The following is a 20,651-nucleotide window of genomic DNA, read 5'->3' as shown; positions in this document are numbered from 1 at the left end:
ATGTAAATACACACATTCATGTATACTTTTGTAGAAAAAAAAAGTATGTGTAAGAAATAATTGACGACGGGCCGTTGAATTGTGCATCATTTTAAATAATTCACATAATATACCACGATTACCACAAACATTGCTCTGGTGCCTATTTTTTTAGTCAGGTGTGCGTTTATAAAAAAATAATCAACACCCATGGAGCATTTCTCAGCCAATCAGAATACAGCACTCAACAGCCCCGTTGTAATATATATATATATATATAAATTTTTTAAATTTATATTTAATATAGAATATATAAAAATATAAATAAATATATATATATATTTATATTTAATATAAAATATTTAAAAATCTATAAAAAATACATACATGTTCATGTTTCTTAAATACATACATGCATGTGTGTGTATTTATATATACAAAATAATACACATATATTATGCAAAAACAAACTTTTATTCTGTATGCGATTAATCGCTATTTATCTTTTGACAGCCCTAATCATATTTAAATATAAATATTTAAAAATATATAAAAATAACAAAAACCTTTATTTTGCAAACAATTAAGTGCAAATAATTGTTATGTAGCCCTAATTAATTTTATTGATTAGTTGTTGCAGTCATACTTCAATGCTCTAGCATTGCCCGTCTTCAAAAATGTATGCTTTAAAAAATCCTGACTACAGTTTTATTGCAAATGTCAGCTGGCTGAGCCAAGTGAACCATGCAGTACTGGACTGACAACTGTGACATAGGACATATAAATGTTATGTTTATGTTCTGGGGAAAAAACTGTACCCTGGCTTGAGTCTCATAGATGACAGCTTCTCTCAAAAGAGAGGGAAGGTTTGGGGCTACAGATCCAAACCCCTGTCTTGCAGTCCAAAACACAAAAGGTGTGGACCTTCGATGAGAACATCTCTAGGGTTGATCTTGAAAATTGAAACTACACGATTGTGCAATAACCTGTGAAAAACAATCACATTGTGTAATTGGAGAACATCTCTTATTTTCTTCCTGTGAAAGGTTGTGCTGTTACTTAAACAGACTTACAAGAGAAGCTCATAAATGCACACAATCTCAGCTGTGATAAGCAAGAGGGATGTCACATTCCCATGAGCTATTGTTAGGAGGGTCCAAAGGATGCAAAAAACATCTGAGGACAAACACTCCCATAGGATTTGCTGAGAAACTGGTGGTCCTTTAAGTTTCCCAGTAGGTGGGCTTCTCAGGTAGTGGCTCCTAAAATACTGCTGACAGCTGAGGCAACCTGCAAGGAATTCAAGGTATTGGATATGTAGACTACAAGCTAGCAGCTGTGTGTGTTCATTTGTATGTGCGTTCAGATAAGAATTTGTAATTTTTAACCCTGTATTGGAACCCAATACTAGATGTATTAGGCCTACTGTCCACATGAGTGTGTGGATGGATAATAGCAGGATCTCACGTGTCTTTCATCTTAAGCTCTGCTGTGCTGCCTCCAAGCCATCCATAAGTTATTCTCAGTCACATGCAAGTGTCCATGTGTGCGCATGTGTGCCCGCACATAACTCCAAGGCTGACATTTTAGACCAACCCTGAGCAATAACACGGGAATGAAACACATGAAATGATGTACTGTATGTATATCTTGAATGCACAGCAAACCTAGAGGCTTGTCTTCTCTATTTGAGTTCCCGTCCTATAGTTTTATTGCTGGTATTTCCTTGCTTGGCTGTAAACTTCTATTTCACAGTCTGTTAAAATGATGAGATGTTACTCTTGGGTTTTAAGAATTTATTCGAGAGAGACTGTAAACTTTATTTGCTGCCCCTTATAAAGCACAGGACGCGGACACGCTATTATGAGAACTAGATTTTACTTTTTACAAAAATGTGAGCGGTACATGTCTGTGCAAAATGTTGGTTTCAGTTTTCCGCCAAGTGCATAATGAATTTTCGGTTTCAGACTACAATTTTAATTTCTTAGCATCACTATAATTTACTCACCCTCATGCCATCTCATATGTACACTCTTAAAAATAATGTTGCTATGGAGGGTTCTTCACCTCTATTTTTAGCCCCCCTAAACTAGAACCATTCAGTCAAGGTTTTGGAAAGAACTATTTCTTGTTTACATTTTTATAATCTAAAGAACCTTTTTGCACTACAAAGAAACAGAAATCATGTTATCATCATGTAATAATTTTTTATGGCTACCTTTATATAGGGATGCACCGAATGTTTGCATCTGAAACTATTTGTTCGAAAATAGCAAAAAGCCATTTTCTGTGTTCGGCCAAATACATGGACAGACCGAATAAATTTACTTGCACAATAACGTTTTTTGATGACGCAATTTTTTTTTACTATGCTCCGATTGATTGGCCTCGGCCGATCATCGCATTAAATTACACGATCGGTACTCGCTAAATTTGCAGATCTCATGAACCTTCCTGTTTAATTTTGTCATCATAGGGCTCCTGATTTCGGCCGCAATTGGAGATCACTTTTACGCAAGGCGAGCATTTTTACATCCCGTTGCTCCTCTGCAAATTTGAATTTCTTTTTCTGCCTTAAAGGAATATTCCATTTCCTTAAAAGAAAAATCCAGATAATTTACTCACCACCATGTCATCCAAAATGTTGATGTCTATCTTTGTTCAGTCGAGAAGAAATTATGTTTTTTGAGGAAAACATTGCAGGATTTTTCTCATTTTAATGGATTTTAATAGACACCAACAATTAACACTTAAAGGGATAGTTCGGCCAAAAACGATATTAAACCCATGATTTACTCACCCCCAAGCTGTCCGAGTTGCATATGTCCATCGTTTTTCAGACAAACACATTTTCGGATATTTTAGAAAATATTTTAGATCTTTCTTTTGATTAAATGTAATGTTACGGGGTCCAGCAATAGTCCACGACCTTCAAGTCCAAAAAAAGTGCGTCCATCCTTCCAGGGCCGGCCCGAGGCATAAGCGAACCAAGCGGCTGCTTAGGGCCCCGCTGGCCACCAGGGGGCCCCCGCCACAATCGTTTTTTATTTTTTATTTTTTATACAATTAAATAACTTAAACAGGTAATATAAATGGATGAATAAATGAATACGAATTTATAAATGAATAATTAAAGACAAGAAAATTTTGATTTGCAGACAACTATGTGTCTGCACTGCAGTGCTAGCGTTTTAGTCAGGCGCAACATAGACACCTGCGCCACCTGCGCGTCAGCGCGCAAGTGCCTACGTCGTCACTCACTGTAAACAATGATGAGCCATTTGACATGTCACAAAAAAGGATATATCCCTCTGGGGCCGAAAAGAGAACAAAGAAAAGGACCGAGGATGAGGAAAAAAAGAGCAAGATAAAGGTATGTTTGCATGATTATATACAGTAACGTTATGTTTAATTTGTGTTAGTGGTGTGACAGATCGACGTTAATCCGTGACCGTGATCGACTCACGGTTCGGCTCGCATGCGCTCAAATAGCGAAAGTTTATCATTTGCAAGTGTTTCAAAGGCTTGCAAAAGTTAACATTTCAAGTGATTTTAAACAATTTATCTCGCAAAAAGGCGCTAAAGTGAGCAGTATTCTGCATGCCCAATGCCCATGCGGTTTAAATTGTCCAGCCCAGCTCCCTTCAGAGATCAAAACACTAACACTTGATTTTTAAACTTTAGAGAGAGTTACGCTATTTTGTGTCATACTGTAGTCCATTAACATACATTTGAGGAATAGAGCACTGAAAATAACATAACGTTTTTATGCTCCGCCGTCTGTATTTCCGTCTGTGTGAGCGCGCCGCGTATAAGTGCACTTAGTAGGGCACACATGGAGAGAGGAACATAAAATCTTTCTGTTCTTGACAGGGCACATACAAACAAAGTGATCTCCACAGTACTCTTTTCCAATAAAAACATTTGTTTATGTCTTTGGGCGGTTTATGTATAGATTAGGCAGAAACCAGGTCCGTGCTTCTCTTAAAGAGACAGTAACCTTAATTAACCTACTTAAATCTGTATCATTAATGTTAATCAAACCTTCCAAGACAAAGAGAAAATCACTTCTGTAGCTCTAAAAAATAATAATTATATTTAATTCATACAATAAAGTGTTATGATTCATTTGATTTGATTTCTGTACCTAATGCTAATTTTAGCCCTTATTTAATGTGCAACTTTGTTCTTTTTATAAATGTTTGTAAGTAATTTCCTCATTTTTTATTAGTTTTTCCAACCCCCTATTCTGCTGATCCGAAAAATGATCAGATCTGTGCCTCAAAAACCATAATGTGATCCGAACCGTGAGTTTTGTGATCCATCACACCCCTAGCTAGCATTGCTGTATGTGTTGAAGTGAACGTTCCAACATCGGTAACGTTCCAGCTTCATAGGCAAAGCACATGCGCTCTCTGTCTAAGATCTTTGGTAAGAGATGGTATTGGACTTTATGAGAATATATACCAATACCATGTTGGGTAGGAAGATTTCTGTGATGAAAATAGACTTCAATCTTATTTATATGGTGGGTAGTGATGTAACAGTGCTATCCTCATATTTATTTATTTATTGCTTGTTGTGTAAGTAATGAAAAATTAGCAAAATAAACTCATTCTGCTCGATCAACTATGCACTTATCCAATGCTATTTTTTTCAGGAACACTGTTGAAGTACTTTGGAGCACAACCAACTCTACCCACCCCTGATGTTTCATCAAGTGTCAGTGCCTCCACAGCTGATGATGCAGCAGATGAGGTTTTTCTTGCTGGCCAATGTTAACATTCCATAGCCTGTTAATATGACATGACACATTGAAGAATAAAGTATTTTATTTAAGTATAGATTTTTTTCATTATTTAACCTCACTGTATTCATTTATAATGTAACATTAGAGCGTGACATTTGTGTCCGCGGGGTGGTAGGGGGGCCCCCAAACACATTCTGCTTAGGGCCCCCAAGAGGCTCAGGCCGGCACTGCATCCTTCACAAATGAAATCCAAACGGCTCCAGGATGATAAACAAAGGTCTTCTGTGGGTAATCCGTGCGGTGTTGTTGTAGAAATATCCATATTTAAAATGTTATTAACTTTATTAACTAGCTTCCGGTAGCGCCGCCATTTTAGAGTCATATGCATTCAGGATGAGCGCTTACGCAGCATAGACAGCGGTTTCTCTGTTGCTGCTCTGTCCCCCGCCCTCCGATTTGTCATACGTCACTAAGAAAAGTGCGTACACTACGCTAATACTCTCTCCTGAGTCTAAGATGGCGGCGCTACCGGAAGCTAGTTAACAACGCTAATAACATCCCAAACATGGATACTTCCTCAACAACACCGCACGGACCACCCCCAGAAGACCTTTGTTTATCATCCTGGAGCCGTTTGGATTTAATTTGTGAAGGATGGACGCACTTTTTTTGGACTTGAAGGTCGTGGACTATTGCTGGACCCCGTAACATTACATTTAATCAAAAGAAAGATCTAAAATATTTTCTAAAATATCCGAAAATGTCTCCGTCCGAAAAACGATGGACACACGCAACCCGGACAGCTTGGGGGTGAGTAAATCATGGGTTTAATATCGTTTTTGGCCGAACTATCCCTTTAACTCAACACGTAACAGTTTTTTTCAACGGAGTTTCAAAGGACTATAAACAATCCCAAACGAGGCAAAAGGGTCTTATCTAGCGAAACGATTGTCATTTTGGACAAGAAAAATAAAAAATATGCACTTTTAAAGCACAACTTCTCGTCTAGATCCGGTCCAGCGCGACCTAACATAAATGCGTAGTGACGTAGGGAGGTCACGTGTTACATATATAAAATGCACATTTGCGGACCATTGTAAACAATAAACTAACACAAAGACATTAATTAGTATCAGTTGACATACAACAACGTAGGAATGGTCCTGTTTCAACACACTTGTAAACACTGGGGCGGAGTTTCGCGTTCGTCTTCTGTGACCTCTTGACGTCATGACGTATTGCGTGGGGTCACGCTCGAGCATCACGACCGGATCTAGACGAGAAGATGTGCTTTAAAAGTGTATATTTGTTATTTTTCTTGTCAGAAATAAAAATCGTTTGCTAGATAAGACCCTTATGCCTCGTTTGGGATTGTTTATAGTCCTTTGAAACTCCGTTGAAAAAAACTGTTACGTGTTGAGTTAAGTGTTAATTGTTGGTGTCTATTAAAGTCAATTAAAATGAGAAAAATCCTGCAATGTTTTCCTTAAAAAACATAATTTCTTCACGACTGAACAAAGAAAGACATCAACTTTTGGATGACATGGTGGTGAGTAAATTATCTGGATTTTTCTTTTAAGAAAATTGAATATTCCTTTAACAGAGATATGTGTATTTTCTATGAGAACGCGCTCCAGTCCTAACAGCGCGATGCATCTTCTTCACATCCCCATCAAACAGCGTATACAACACATATCAATCGTGGACATTGCACCTTCAAGCCAATGTTTATTTTTTGCATGGGTTTAAAAGTTTTGACAGTTTAAACGTTCATTTTCCTCACAGCTGCTCTTGTCCGCGTACACCCGACACGCGCGCAAACAGACAGCTTGTCATCAGTGCATGTGTAGAGCGATCTCCCTTATGTCTTAAAGCTACAGTAACGTAATTCATCTCTGAATAAAATCACTCTGCTCTTGACTGAAGAACTGTTGTACTTCATAGGAATGCGTGTATATTTAATTCATACAGTAAAGAGACTGTGAAGTGTTTTATTTTCATTACTTTTAACAGACATACAATTTTTAAAGGCATATTAAATTTCTCTTTTCAAAAGAAATATCTGTTGTGCTTATTTATTTGATTCTCTATTAAAAATCTAATTACTGCAAGTAATGGACAAAGACAACATCTGTGGTATTACTGTGGGCATTGGTATTGGCTGATCATGAAGACAAAAAATTGGTACTCAGTTTTGGCTGCAAAAATTCTGATTGGAGCATCCATATATTTGACTATTTTTGGCCAAATAATTTCAGTTGCTGAACATTTGGTACACATAAGGGTTTTCTCTCGTGAATACAACACGGAAGTGATGTATGTATGCCCCATTCACATTACAAGCGACATGCAGCAACAAAGCGACACTTCCCATTCATTTTAATGGAGAGCTGCCGACTTAAGGCGAGACGAGCAACAGTGACCATTGGCAACTGGTTGGGGAGTGTCCAGCGGTGCGACAAAGTTCAGAAAAGTTTAACTTCATGAAAATGATGTGTGACTTTCGGGTTTTTTTTACTTTCTAATCCTCTAAAAAGAGAGTTTTTATCTCTCCAACCAAACACAAGCCCACTGTAGTCTCTGTCAACAGCCATGTGACCTGCATACGCAGCTGCACTAAAGCTATACATCCATATATGAAGGATGTAGTCAGATGTGGGGAATTATAGAGACACCTGCACGTCTACTAAAATGTTATGCTGTCCCCGGGCTCCCAGCGCAGCGAAGCACATTCCCTAAGCTGTGTCGGTTAACAAAGCCTGGACTGTTAGCAAACAAACTCAATAGGCCAACACAGGGGCCAATTTCATCCTCTGAATAAGTCGGGTCTTTAGGGCCCAGAGCTAACGGATTACTGAATATCAATCTTTGTCCACATGTGTCCGCCATTTACAGCCTTTACTTTATAACCAACAAATGTGAGATGCTTTTTCTATGAAACAAAGAGAACAGAGAATCCTTTCTGATTGGAGATGCAAGACAAATGTGTTTGGTTTGACAGCAGAAAGGATAAAGGTTGGTGCCTATGCAACATGGAGAATTTTGTGTCAAACGGTCTATTCACAAATGTTTTTTACAGTCTTATCCAAGGAAAATCATAATTTGTTTTCTTTTTCAACAGGGCATTGTAAATGATTCATTGGTACAAGAAAATAAAATTGATCCTGATGGATAACATCAACTCTCATCCTACACTTTTGGTACAGATATTTACCTTTGATGTGTACTTGTAAGGTACCACAATGCTGAAAAATACAATAAAACCATTACAGAAAATTCTAAAAAAAATACCAATAGGAGGAACCATTAGCTTTTACCATTAAAACCACTACACTGTAGTGTGTTTTGGGCCATGAGAACCAATACATATTTTATTAGAACCAATACATACCATTAGAGACCCACAAAAATCAATACACTGTAGTGTGTTTGGGTCATATTCCATTAGAACCAATAACATTCCCAATAAAACCATTAGAATTTTTTGTAATGGTTTTAATGTTTTTTTTAGCAGGGCAATGTGTATCTTTGAGGTACCAATATTCACCTTTTAGGTACAAAAGTGTACTTTTTGAAAAGCAATCGCCCCAGCGAGAACTTTTCTACCTTCTTGTATTTTTTCTGAGTAAAGTACAGTAGTTGCCAAATGACAGATGAAAGAAATGTATTTGATCCAAGAGATCAAAACCAACATAGGGAACGGTAAACCGCATTCACTTTAACAAGGAATATTAATGTGCTCATGTAACTGTAAAAAGATAAATCAGATTATATCACCTCCTCTCATAAACGTTCATCTCTACAGCATGTCACGCTTTGTAGAAACATGATGCATCACAATTAATAAAACAGAACTGCTTGCGTTAAAATTATATAATTTGCAATTGCACCTTAAATGGTTTTGCCAAAGTACAAAAAAAACTAACTATATAAAGATTATAATGAAACTCGTGCCACAATGACACGCGCATTGCAGTGATTGCACCATAAAATCTATGCATCTGCATGTGGCCATGTACAACACCAAACAGCATCAGCCTCAACACATCACTAGAGTTCATTTGATCGCCCTGAAATTACGTTGCCTTCCTAATCAAAGAGCAGCGTGAGACATAATGACAAGCATCTCACCGTCCGAACCCACAGTCAGCGTGAGAGCCTCCCGGATCACAGTGTTGTACGTCAACCGTCTACGTCAACTTTCACTGTGCCGCATGTAAAATGATGCTATAATGGTTTTCAGATGATGTGGAGAAAGAGGAAGAAGACTCTCAGCTGTGGTGGATGAAGGGCTTGGATGCTGCCCATCAGCTGGAGAGCATCTGTTTGTGAGGCCATGTACTCGTAGTGTTTAATGGAGTGATCTGTCCCCAGTCCCTAAGTCTTGAAATAAACTTGGAGAAATATTTCTTTTTCTAGTTCTGATTCAGCTGAATAAAAGGTTTGCTGGTTTTTGTTGGGCTCTTAGGTTTTAGAAGGGTTTTGGGCACTTGCCATCTGGCCCACCAGCTGAACCAGCTGAATACTGGCTTGGCCAATTTAAGGATGCTTTGCTGGCCAGGCTTGGAGACAAGCAAACCAGTTTAGACTACTTCTACACGTTTTTTGGTTGTTTAGCAAGCATTCTTGCATGTAAGGGGAACTAATGTAAAATTATGAAACACCTGCAATGAGATGAACATCTAAGCAGGAGAATCACCAGATGTTAAATGAATGACAACCTTGTAGTGATCAATCAGTTATTACCCAGGGGAGCAGACTGTTTGCTTCAGGGACAGTTCAGAGAAAAACCAACACAAGTGCTAAGAGCTCATTTGTGGCAAGGAAAAAACAAGTACTAAAAGTGTTGGCCAGGGTGGGTTTACTTTGGCCCCAAACTTTCCTCTATGGAGTGCAGGAAAGCAAATAGCACCTTTTCCACATGTAAGCTAAAAGCTACGACAAGACTGCGAGGCAACAACATCCGCACCAAGTTCATGATCCATTCTTCAGCAAAAACAAGCACCGATTAGTTGTTGTTTACAGCTTTGCAGCCTTCCATCCTTTTTCTTAATGTCCAAATATTACATCACCCCTTAAATGAAAACACCACCTTTTTTCAATATTTTACTATGTTCTTACCTCAATTTAGACAAATTAATACATACCTATCTTTTTCAATGCGTGCACTTAATCTTTATACAGCGCGTCGTGAATGTGTTAGCATTTAGCTTAGCCCCATTCATTCCAAACAGGGATGAACCCAGAAGCCACCAAACACTTCCATGCCCTCATATTCAAAGACTGTCACATGAGTAGCCACATGAGTAAATGTGGTGGCACAAAATAAAACGTGGCGATTCTTTAAGCTGATAAAAGGTTGAAGTGCTGCAAACTAAGTGGTCTTCCGCCATACAGTATAGTTCTCATTTTTTATCGCTTAAAAAAAATCGGCACGTTTTATTTTGTGCCACCATACTTACTTGTGTAACTACTCATGTAACAGTCTTTAAATAGGGAAAACATGGAAGTGTTTGTTGGCTTCTACTGTAAATTCATTCTACTGTAAGATCCTGTTTGGATCCTAAGGAATGAATGGGGCTAGGCTAAATGCTAACACATTCACAACACGCCGTACAAAGATTAAGTGCACGCACTGAGAAAATATAGGTAGTAATAGTAAAATATTGAAAAATGGTGGTGTTTTTCTTTAACCGTCTACTGTGGCCATCCAACCAGAGAGCTGAGCTGAAGTTTCAATTCATCATCCCCACTACTGCTAATGGAGTCTGCTGTGTCATCAAACGTCTCTGTTGACATCTACCATAATAACTACTGCCTTACATGGCTATTGCTTTTGCTGGCTTGATTCATCTGGGACTAAGTGAGATAGGACTGTAAACCAGACATGTTTTAGCCACTGAAAACATTAATGTGTCATATTATATCTGATGGACCCCCGATTTTTTGTAGAAGTTTCAAGCCACATGAAACTCAATGTGCAATCCTATTTTCAACTGCTTGCTTTAGTTCTGCTGATGTGGAGCACCACAAACCAATAATTGCACCTGAACATAAGTCATAGAAGTACTTTCGGTGCAATTTATGATACTTAACAGAATGCACGGCAGTTCGACATGGCGTCGAAATGAGGAGTTCTCATTCTCAGGGCCACCCATACAGCACGTTCACCAGCCAGACGATTTAAACCTTTGCCAGAATGACTGTGGTTTGACTTTTTTCCACAAACCTCAAATATCTCAGAGAAAGAAAAGGGAAAAAACTCCCCCCCTTTGCTCAAAGCGATCCACTAGCGTATGGTCATTCACCACAGTGGTTTAATTACCAAAAGACACGTGGTTTGAAAAAGGCGCAATGAACCATTTCATAGCAAAATCACTTGGTGTACGTCCATGCTATTTGGGTGAAGAACTCCTTTACATTGACACCTACAGATGATCAATCCTTTAAATGTGCATTCACATAATATAGAGCTCCTGCAGTTGGCGTAACGCAGCCTAAGCTCCGCCCTTTTGGCAGGGAATCGTAAGGCGCTTGAGCGCTGTAGCATTGTTATCAATAGTGGTGAACAATAATTTTAAACCATACAAACCTTACTATTTCAACATTATGTATAACGGATTTATGTTTAATAGTCACCCTGAAATGACATGAACGTGTTTAAAATGTGGAAAATAACTGGGCTGATACATGTTAAAAGGCATTATAGGTATCTGTTGTTTAATCTATTAAAGGCATTCTCCACTTTTTTTGAAAATAGGCTCATTTTCCAGCTCCCCTAGAGTTAAACAATTAATTTTTATCTTTTTAGAATTCATTCAGCCCGATGATATTATGCAGCTCCCGAAAATAGTCTTAAATACCCTTGGTAACTTGGCACTGCGTAATATCATTGCGCCTGCTGCAGCCATGTTGCGACAGCAGAGTCCTTGATTATTGCGCCAGAATGAGAGTGTAGTTCTTCGCCATATCTGCCTAGAAAATCGCAACTTTTGATTTTCCGTCAGTCTTGGTACACGATGTAAACAGTATAGTCAAGTTTTAAATAGAAAAAATATCGAAACACTTTGGCTATTTTTGAGCGCGATGCTAATGGTCTAATCAGATTCAATGGATTATGCTAAGCTATGCTAAAAGTGGTACTGGCAGACCGGGAGATCAGCTGAATGGATTCCAAAATGCTAGAAATTAAATGTTTAACTCTAGGGGAGCTGGAAAATGAGCCTATTTTCAAGAAGAGTGTAGTGTCCCTTTAAGTTTTAGATGTACATGTCTATATCTTTTGAATTAAAGTGTGCAGTGAACTCTGTTGTCATGAAACTCCTGCTGGTGCCATTCATTTCATATTCGCTCCCGAAGTCGCATCCCTATAGATGGAAACCTGGTAACCCAGGTTTCAATTTTAGGTCAAAGTACACGAGTACACAAAGGCTCCTCCCATTAGTTAACAACCGATCAGAATGTATATTTATGGAACCACTTTTTTTGCATTTTGTGTACAGACCACAACATTGTCAAAACAATCCTCGTTCACATGGAATAGCATAAACTTAAAAACGCTGTATTATGCATGCCAAGCCAGTAGATGGCAATGTTACTTTGTAAAGAATCTTTGCGAATGAATCGATCGAATTATAGTAACATAACATTTTATTGTCAGTAATGGCAACTTAACAGTGGAAACAGTAATTCGTTTGATTACTCGTTACTGAAAAAAAGCAATGCTGTAATGCCATTGATTTATAATGCTGTTATTCCCATCACTGGTTGTTATGGTTGTTAAGTACTCTTGCAAGCTAGACTGAATGCATATTAGTATGTGCATGACATCACCATTTTAGCAAATTCCCATTTTGGTCGTTTACAAAGAAACGATAACACTAAAAACTTGCGTTTTCAGGATCCCAAAATACCATTCTCTTGTAACAACAGCCAAAATGCATAAAACGTTAAAAACGTTGTTGTGTAAACGTGGCCTCAATGGTTAAAAAAAACTATAAAAATAAGCCAATGGGAGAGTTAAATGTGCCTAATTCCACACAAATAACCAAACACAAACCAGTCAAGCCAATCAGCTTTCGCTATCATTTTAGCCATGAATGAGTAATGATTTTCTCATGGACCACCATTGCTCAATACTCAAAACAGGATTATGTAAGACAACAGATATCCTTTACACAGGCAAGCCATCAACATTCGAGCAGCAGAAAGTCGGGGGTTGCACAGGGATGAGTGCATAACCCCGGAAAAAAAAAACGTGTTTTAATTCCGTGACTGATCTAGGCTTTGCAAGACATCTTGTCTAAAAAAAGAAAACCTTTATCACAGCTTCCTTTCCACAAGAATAATTCCCCCAAAAACAAACGTTTGTTCCAGCTGACTGGCAGTAAACCCGTTGTTGGATGGCTCTCCAGGGACAGACAGAATACCCACAGGAAACTCTGAGAGAAGCATCAACCAGCCTTTAACTTTTCTAGCTGGACAGTGCCAGAACTCTGGAGCGAGAGGCTAATTCTCTTAGCGGGTGTTGTGTTTGGCACGGAGGCCTGGAGCAGACGGATAAGCCTCGACACGTTGCTCCAGCAATCACGGGGAGAGGTGAGGAAACGATCTTTAGCGATGTCAAAGACACCTAGAGAGAAAAAGTAGTGAAGTACATCTAGATTAAACCAATATTGGTTTTTATTAGCTGCAGCAGATATCTTGAAAGCAGGGTGGCCGGCAGCCAACAAAATGTGATGTCGTCATCCAAGCAAACAGTACAGTATTGTGGTGCAAATGTATTCATTAGTTAGTCGGCACCCTATCATCCTCTAACCATGCAAAAAGATGCAAGGACTGATGCATATTGTGCAATGAATTGTTGGAGATCAAACTCATAGATATCAGTCCATATCTATTCTGCACTCATGGTTATGCAATTATGAAAACGTGAGCGTGTGTTTTGGTCTGTCATGAGTCATAAGATCTCATTTCAGAGTTCTAGTCATCTATGCATAAACATTTTAGATTCAAAACAATTTTGCAGTGTTTCTATGGAAACCCCTCAAGGCTGCAGGCTAGGACTAGATACATGGCATTCTCATGAGTCAATGATAAAGCACATCTTTCTGTGAAGGTTTACATGAACACTGAGGGTGGTCTGTTGTTTCTAAAGGACAAAACCCTGATGTGACAGTGATGTTCATGCGTGTCTTTGCTATGTTCTGCAGCAAATAGAGGATCACAGTGCGTCATTGTCATTTGGACCTGCAAGACATGTAGTCTGTCACAACATGTTTGATGGCATGAGCACTAAAGCTTTAGCTAGCACACTTGGTTGTGTTCCAGGGCCAAGTAAACTTGAGATGTTTTCAGATGAGGTCACTCAAAGCATGTTCACTACCCAAAGGGAATTGAAAGAAAAATCTTTGCGAATAAGTACAAACTGCAGTATATAAATCTATAAATAATATAAAGTGACGTACAGTACACAAAGTACACATTTTTTATCATGATGTGTGTTCCCTAGTAGGATTTTCCTCCATCTAGTGGTGAAATTGTATTTTGCATTCAAACGAATAGTGCTCTCTAGCGCCTCGCTTTTACGTGTTGCAACTACGGTAGCCGTTATGTACGCACTGATCTCCTTGTCCGTTTCAGCTGGTTCATGTTTCCTAAACGAAAATGCGTTGCGGTAGGCTAGTCCTTTTTGTCTCTCTCTTATTCGCTAAGAAAAACCTTTGCGAATAAGTACAAACTGCAGTATATAAATTCAGCATTTTTGTCAAATCAACATATAGTTTTATGTTACTTTAACTTACCGAATTAAGCAATTATTCAATTACAACACACACACACGCACACACATAACGTTTTAATGTTTCACGTGTAAAAAAAGCAGTATTTTTCACACAATTTACTTTTCTTTATAGCGCTGTTTTCACTTTCCTAAAACTGGCTGATGTCTTCGTTCTTTCTTCAGAAATACGTAATGACTCCTGATTGTGTAGCTTGTTTAGTGTGTTGTAATTTGACAGCAGCTTCGCTTAGCAGAGCGACATAAAATAAAATATGGCCCCTTTTAAGTAGAGTTGTTCCGAATTCGATACCAGTATTGGAAATGCGGCCGATACCACAAAAAAATTCTGGCATCAGAAATCGGCGGGTACTGAACCCATGTACCGATCCGATACTATTTTCTTAATAAACCTAATTATGCCTGTTTTAGCTAACACTAAAGCTAACGCTGCAAAACAAAACTAATTTCTTCTTCGCTGCTCTGAATGCAAACATGTTATAGTATATTATACAGATACACACCCCGGTATCGGTACTCGGTATTGGCCGATACCCTGAGCCCAGGTATCAGAATCGGTATCGGGAAGAGAAAAATGGTATCGGAACATCTCTACTTATAAGCACATCAGAATTTTTACCGTGCAGTATGCCACACTTTTGCAATAATATCTTATCCCTCTTGTCGTGAAAACACACACTTTCTCCATTTCTTTTCTTCATGTTTAAAACAAAGGATGCTTGGATAACTTCTGGGATTGGGTTGGATAACTGGGGCTTCAGAGCAGACCAAGCATGCAGTACCCTAAGCATCTGCCCGAGACCATTCATTTGACAAAATGGCAATGTTTCAGCTGTCCTGATTTTCCAATGTTGGGTCCGCCAGGGTCTGCTCTTAAACATGCTGCGAAAAATATTTGATTGTACAATTTTACGTCTTTTTGGTCTTGTTAAATTCCCACAGCGGGGATTCATACAGTGTTTAAAATCGTAAGTTCTGGGTAAGTCATCAACCAGTTAACAGTGTTTTACCACAGAAATCAGTTTAATGACATTGTAACAGTGGAACTGCACTGTTAGCAGTTTCACACGGCCATTACTGATACATACAGTACAATCTGTTTGTTCGCAAGGTTCAAACCCATGACCTTTTGCGCTGCTAGAAAAGAGAGAGGGTAAAAACTATATTTATGGTTGAATTTAGATATTTACAAATATATGCAACTCTTATACCGGACAAAAGCTCTCAGGAGGACAAAAGTATTACAGATCAACCCAAAAGCAACAGGGGATGTCCATTGGGGAAATGCTTATGGCGGAATTATAACATAAATAAAATATTTATAGGGTGGATGCTACAGACTTTAAGTACCGTATGTTTGGTCAGCGCTAAGTCAGCTGTCTAGGGAACTATCATTAGTGCTCTTAATAACAGCTGCTTGACGCATTTCCAGATATCTCCATGTGTCAGCCATGAATTTCAGTTTTGGGGAGACAAGAGCACAGCGGAAGATGAAGAGGCAAGAGTCCAAACCGCATAGAGACTGACTGAGAGACAGAAAGAATGACTCGAACGCGTGACGGATAACATGCTGTACACGCATTGACGTTTCAATATAAACCAGATGAATCCAGAGACAGTGACAGAATTACATTTCACATTCATACTGAACTTTACATTCACGCAGTATGTGTCATTTGTCTGTACGGTTACTGAGTGGATGACTTCTGACTGGGTGCTGCTATCCTGTTTTTCCTACAAAAATAATCCAAAAGAAATATGGACGGAGTGTAATAACAATATCTTATAGTCAGCATTTTAGTAAAAAAAACATAATGTGTAAGCCAAAATATTTCTGTTTATTAGTAGACATTAATACATTAGTATAATAAATGAAGTTGCTATAACTTAAAGGCGGAGTGCACAATGTTTGAAAGCCAATGTTGATATTTGAAATCACCTAAACAAACACGCCTCTACCCCAATAGAATCTGGACCTTCTTTTAAAAGACCCGCCCCACACATACGCAACCCGGCAAGGATGTCGGTTAGTAGACACGCTCCTTACTGCTGATTGGCTATAAGTGTGTTTTGTTAGTCGGCCCGTCTCCTTTTCCAAAGCGTTTTTCAAACATTGTGCACTCCGCCTTTAAATTGTGTTCAGTAAAAAAATGTAAGAAAGTTTTGGTATAAACTTAAACTCTTCTTCCATAAAACATTTCAAATCTATCTGGCAACAGTGGCTGTTTGGCAAGTTTTGATTTTGCTGACTAAGGCATATTTCCGTCTTGGCAACTTATCTTGGTCCAGGAAAAACAATCCTGTCAAACAAATGAAACCAATCTTTACATCTGATCTAACTCTAATCAAAGCTCTTAAACTAGAAGGAAATAATAGATAGACAAGGAAGCTTGCAAACAAGTCCCTTTCAAAATTTCCTTTTAGACAATCTTACATTTACATCTATTCATCTGGCAGATGCTTTCATCAAAAGTGACGTACAGTGCATTACAAAGTATAAATTTTTATCATAATGTGTGTTCCCTGGGTTCGAACTCATGATCTTTTGCGCTGCTAACGCAATGCTCTATCACTAAGCTATAAAAATGATTTTGTTAAGAGATAAAACTGAACACTATTGTTTTAGAGCAAATGCATAAACAATAATATTAAGAAAAAATACATAGAAAACATTGAGATGTATTTTTGAACACTGTTAAATGTGCAGCATTTTTGTTACTTTAACTTAATGAATTAAGTTAAACAATTTCAACTTGTTTTTATAAGTTATGTCAACTTATCACAGGTCGAAATTTAAAATAATACGTTGATTTGACTTGCAAAACCAAGTTGTTTTACCTTTTTTACTGTGAAGAGCTCAGATGCAAAAGGCGCTTAATCTCACCTTCATCAATTATCCGATATGCTCTTGGCACGCATTATTTGTTCGAATACTTTTACTTCAAATCTCCTTAATCCCGAGGCCGACCTTAGGCCATTTACAAATACAGAATTGTTGGGAGAATCCATTAACGGCCACAATGTTTTTTCTGCAAAGAAGAATTGGATGAACCTGTGTACATGGGCCTGCAAGAGTTTTTAACCAGTTAAATGGGGTTAAATGTGGACATTTTAGGAATATTTGAGCTTTTACATTCATTAATAATTATCAGGAATAAGTGAAGAGTTACTGAATACTTTTGAAATGACTAAAGGGACATTTGTGAAAGTAAGGCATTTCAATTACTGACGATTAACCTTTTCATTGCCATTAAAATGACATAACCTAAACATAAGAGCATGTACATTTGCATGAAAACATGTCAGATGCACAGGTTTTGTATCTTCTAGCTCTAACAGCAAACAACAGTAAATGAAACCATGCGGGAAACCATATACACTTAACAGCAAAAACATCAACTTTAGCAGCAAATAGCTAGAGGAAATGTTTGGATCAATAATGTTAATCAAACACACAGCTCTTTGCAGGTAGTGAAAAAACATAATAGGTGCTACTATTTGCAGACACAGATTACAAGGGGACAACATTATGGGTCAGATTTTTAGCCATAAAACTCCTGCTACGGTGTACTTATCTTATGACATCGCAAAGCAAAGCTGTGGTTTCTGAAACAAAACACTGATCCATCAGTTTTAATTCCCCAATTCTTAAATCTTCTGCTGCATAAGCATATACAAGTAGTGTAGCGAAACAACAAATATGTAGAAAGCAGACTAAAGTATTGCTTAGCACTGTCTGACAAAGATGCTGGCCCGCCTATGACCCCATGACCACATGACGCCAAAGCATCAAATCCACAGATAAATCTTTGTAAGTAATGATGGAGATTGCATTAAGCTTAACAGGAATTTAATATTGCACTCAGAATATCAACAAATATGTCAAGAAAAAAAATGTCTACTCATATTAAAAAGCTCTAAGGTCAGAGAACCATGTTTTAGTTTATCACTGAAATCTCAGCACCGTGTCAGAGATATGACTGCATGCAATTGCAGTTAATCTTTATTGTAATAATGATTCATTTGCAGCCAAAACCAACTAGGCCTATGATCAATAATGCTACATTTCAGATTTAAAGGGGACATACCATGAAAATCTTTTTCCACGTTTAAAGGCTCTCTAAGCGAATAATGTGCGACGTCACTTCCTGTTGATGTTTGAACTGTTTTCAAACAAACGAAGCGTAGCTAACGCCTCCCCCTCCCTCTCCCGTCTGTGCTTTCATGAACGCGCCCAACCCCCACCCCCAAATCCTTCTTGTCGTTTATTGGCTGGAACACTTTGTTATGTTTTGTTGTGCTAGGTTTGGCCACTATGTTGATATTGCCGTTTGTCGAGCCTGAGCTGTCTACAGAGATCGCGTTTTTTTACAGTTTGATCAGCGGACAGGCAGATAGTGAGAAGATTTTTGAGGTATGTAACAAAAATGTTTTATGGTCTAAAACGCGTCAATTTGCTTAGAGCTCCTTTAAGTGCTATAAATCGGTCCCCACCGGTGCTTTCATCAACCTAGAAAATGTGAACAAGTTCAACCCAGTGACTTAGTTTTGGTAAACCATTTTACACAAGCATGTAAAAAATAGGTCATTAAAATTATGCTCCTCTTGTGATGTCAGAAGGGGATAATACCACCCCTTAATCTGCACTATAAAGCCAGACCATTGCCATTTAGTGCAGAGATCAACTCATTTGCATTTAAAAGGACACACCCAAAATGGCACATTTTTGCTCACACCTACAAAATGGCAATTTGATCATGCTATAAATATAATTAATTATCTATATGATATTTTGAGCTAAAACCTCACATACGTACTCTAGGGAGACACAAATATTTATTTGACATCTTAAAAAATGTAAAATGTCCCGTTTAAAACAGCATGTTTCATCTTCAACACAGTTTCAGAATGCCACAAAAACTACATGACAACTATGTTTGAGTTTGTAGCCATGAAAGTGGCTATGAGGTTATTTTCCATGTTGTAACACGGCAAAATTTCATGTTTGGGGTCTGGGATTTGTTCAAAACCCTAACCTTTACATGCAGTAAAAATGATGATGACTGCAATAGCTAAGGTTAAAAAGCCTCTGAATTAAATTATGTATTAGTTTAATTCACACACAATCTGTGATGTCATTAGCAGTTTTGAGACTGCCACACTGTACAATTGACTCTTGTGCGGGGAAAAAATCTGCACAATCATACACTGTCAGAGAAAACAGTCAGAAATGGTCCCAAGCTGTCACTGGGGCAGTATCCTTTAGAAAGGTCCTAACAGCTTATGTATAATTTCATATAACCCATTAGAACTGCCCATTCTCTCCACATTTCTAAAAAACAAGTTTAGGACCTTTGCGTTTCAAAAACTGTTAATAATACAAACAGCGGTTGATGCGTTAAACTATAAGAAGATAAAATCAGATTCAAATTCCCTTACATATTCAATGCTGCTAAAATCATGGTCCAGTAAAACTGAACCCTTCTCAAAAAGCCAACATATTTCAAACCTTTAAATAAAGGAAGTGTATGAAAATAACTTGTGGTAAAAGCACAAGGATTAATATACAGATAATGCCAGTAGTACATTTTCCAGAGTGAAAATAAGACCCAGTGACCCACTCCCAAACGCACCATCAAATTAAGACCTGACCCTTAGGGGATGACCTACAGCACAACCTTCATAATTTCTCATCCAAGACGACAAATTGAATTGGATTTTACTGCTACAATAAAATCCATGGCCTGGTCAGCATGGACCACACTGTAAAATAAAGTCCTTCTGTTTCAAAGAAAAAAACATTGCTCTTAATATAATTTCAAACTCGCCACTTTTTAAAGCCAACGGTTTCTAAAGTAAAAACCCAGACATATCCAATGATGTCATAATTAAATTCATTCAGTCCACCATCACACGTTTCATGTTATAAATCACTCTAAGCAGGTAAGAACAGCTTGTTTTCCAAAACCTTCGATGTTACTGTAACTACAATGAATCATTCAGAAAGATTACCTCACTTCTTTCAGCATGTATTATTATTATGATTCACTAGTTTCACACAATCTGTGTTTAGGAGATGCCTTTAGTGTGCCGTAGGACCGGACAAGGAGTCTCCTTCCTGGG

The 20,651-nt window shown here is 38.0% G+C and overlaps 1 protein-coding gene and 1 long non-coding RNA gene across 4 annotated transcripts in view; one reads left to right on the top strand and one right to left on the bottom strand.

The window, feature by feature from the left end:
• acap3b (ArfGAP with coiled-coil, ankyrin repeat and PH domains 3b) overlaps positions 1–20,651 on the bottom strand; it is an 84,228-nt gene that overhangs the window by 51,733 nt on the left and 11,844 nt on the right. The window lies entirely within an intron of this gene.
• On the top strand, positions 3,055–4,814 carry LOC141369547 (uncharacterized). Its single transcript, XR_012373345.1, has 2 exons — positions 3,055–3,352; positions 4,640–4,814. It is a non-coding gene; the product is annotated as an uncharacterized lncRNA (long non-coding RNA).

Source organism: Misgurnus anguillicaudatus, chromosome 14, assembly GCF_027580225.2.
Source record: "Misgurnus anguillicaudatus chromosome 14, ASM2758022v2, whole genome shotgun sequence".
Lineage (NCBI taxonomy): Eukaryota > Metazoa > Chordata > Actinopteri > Cypriniformes > Cobitidae > Misgurnus > Misgurnus anguillicaudatus.
The sequence above is the reverse complement of the archived record's forward strand: the minus strand, read 5'-3'. Positions and strand labels throughout refer to the sequence as shown.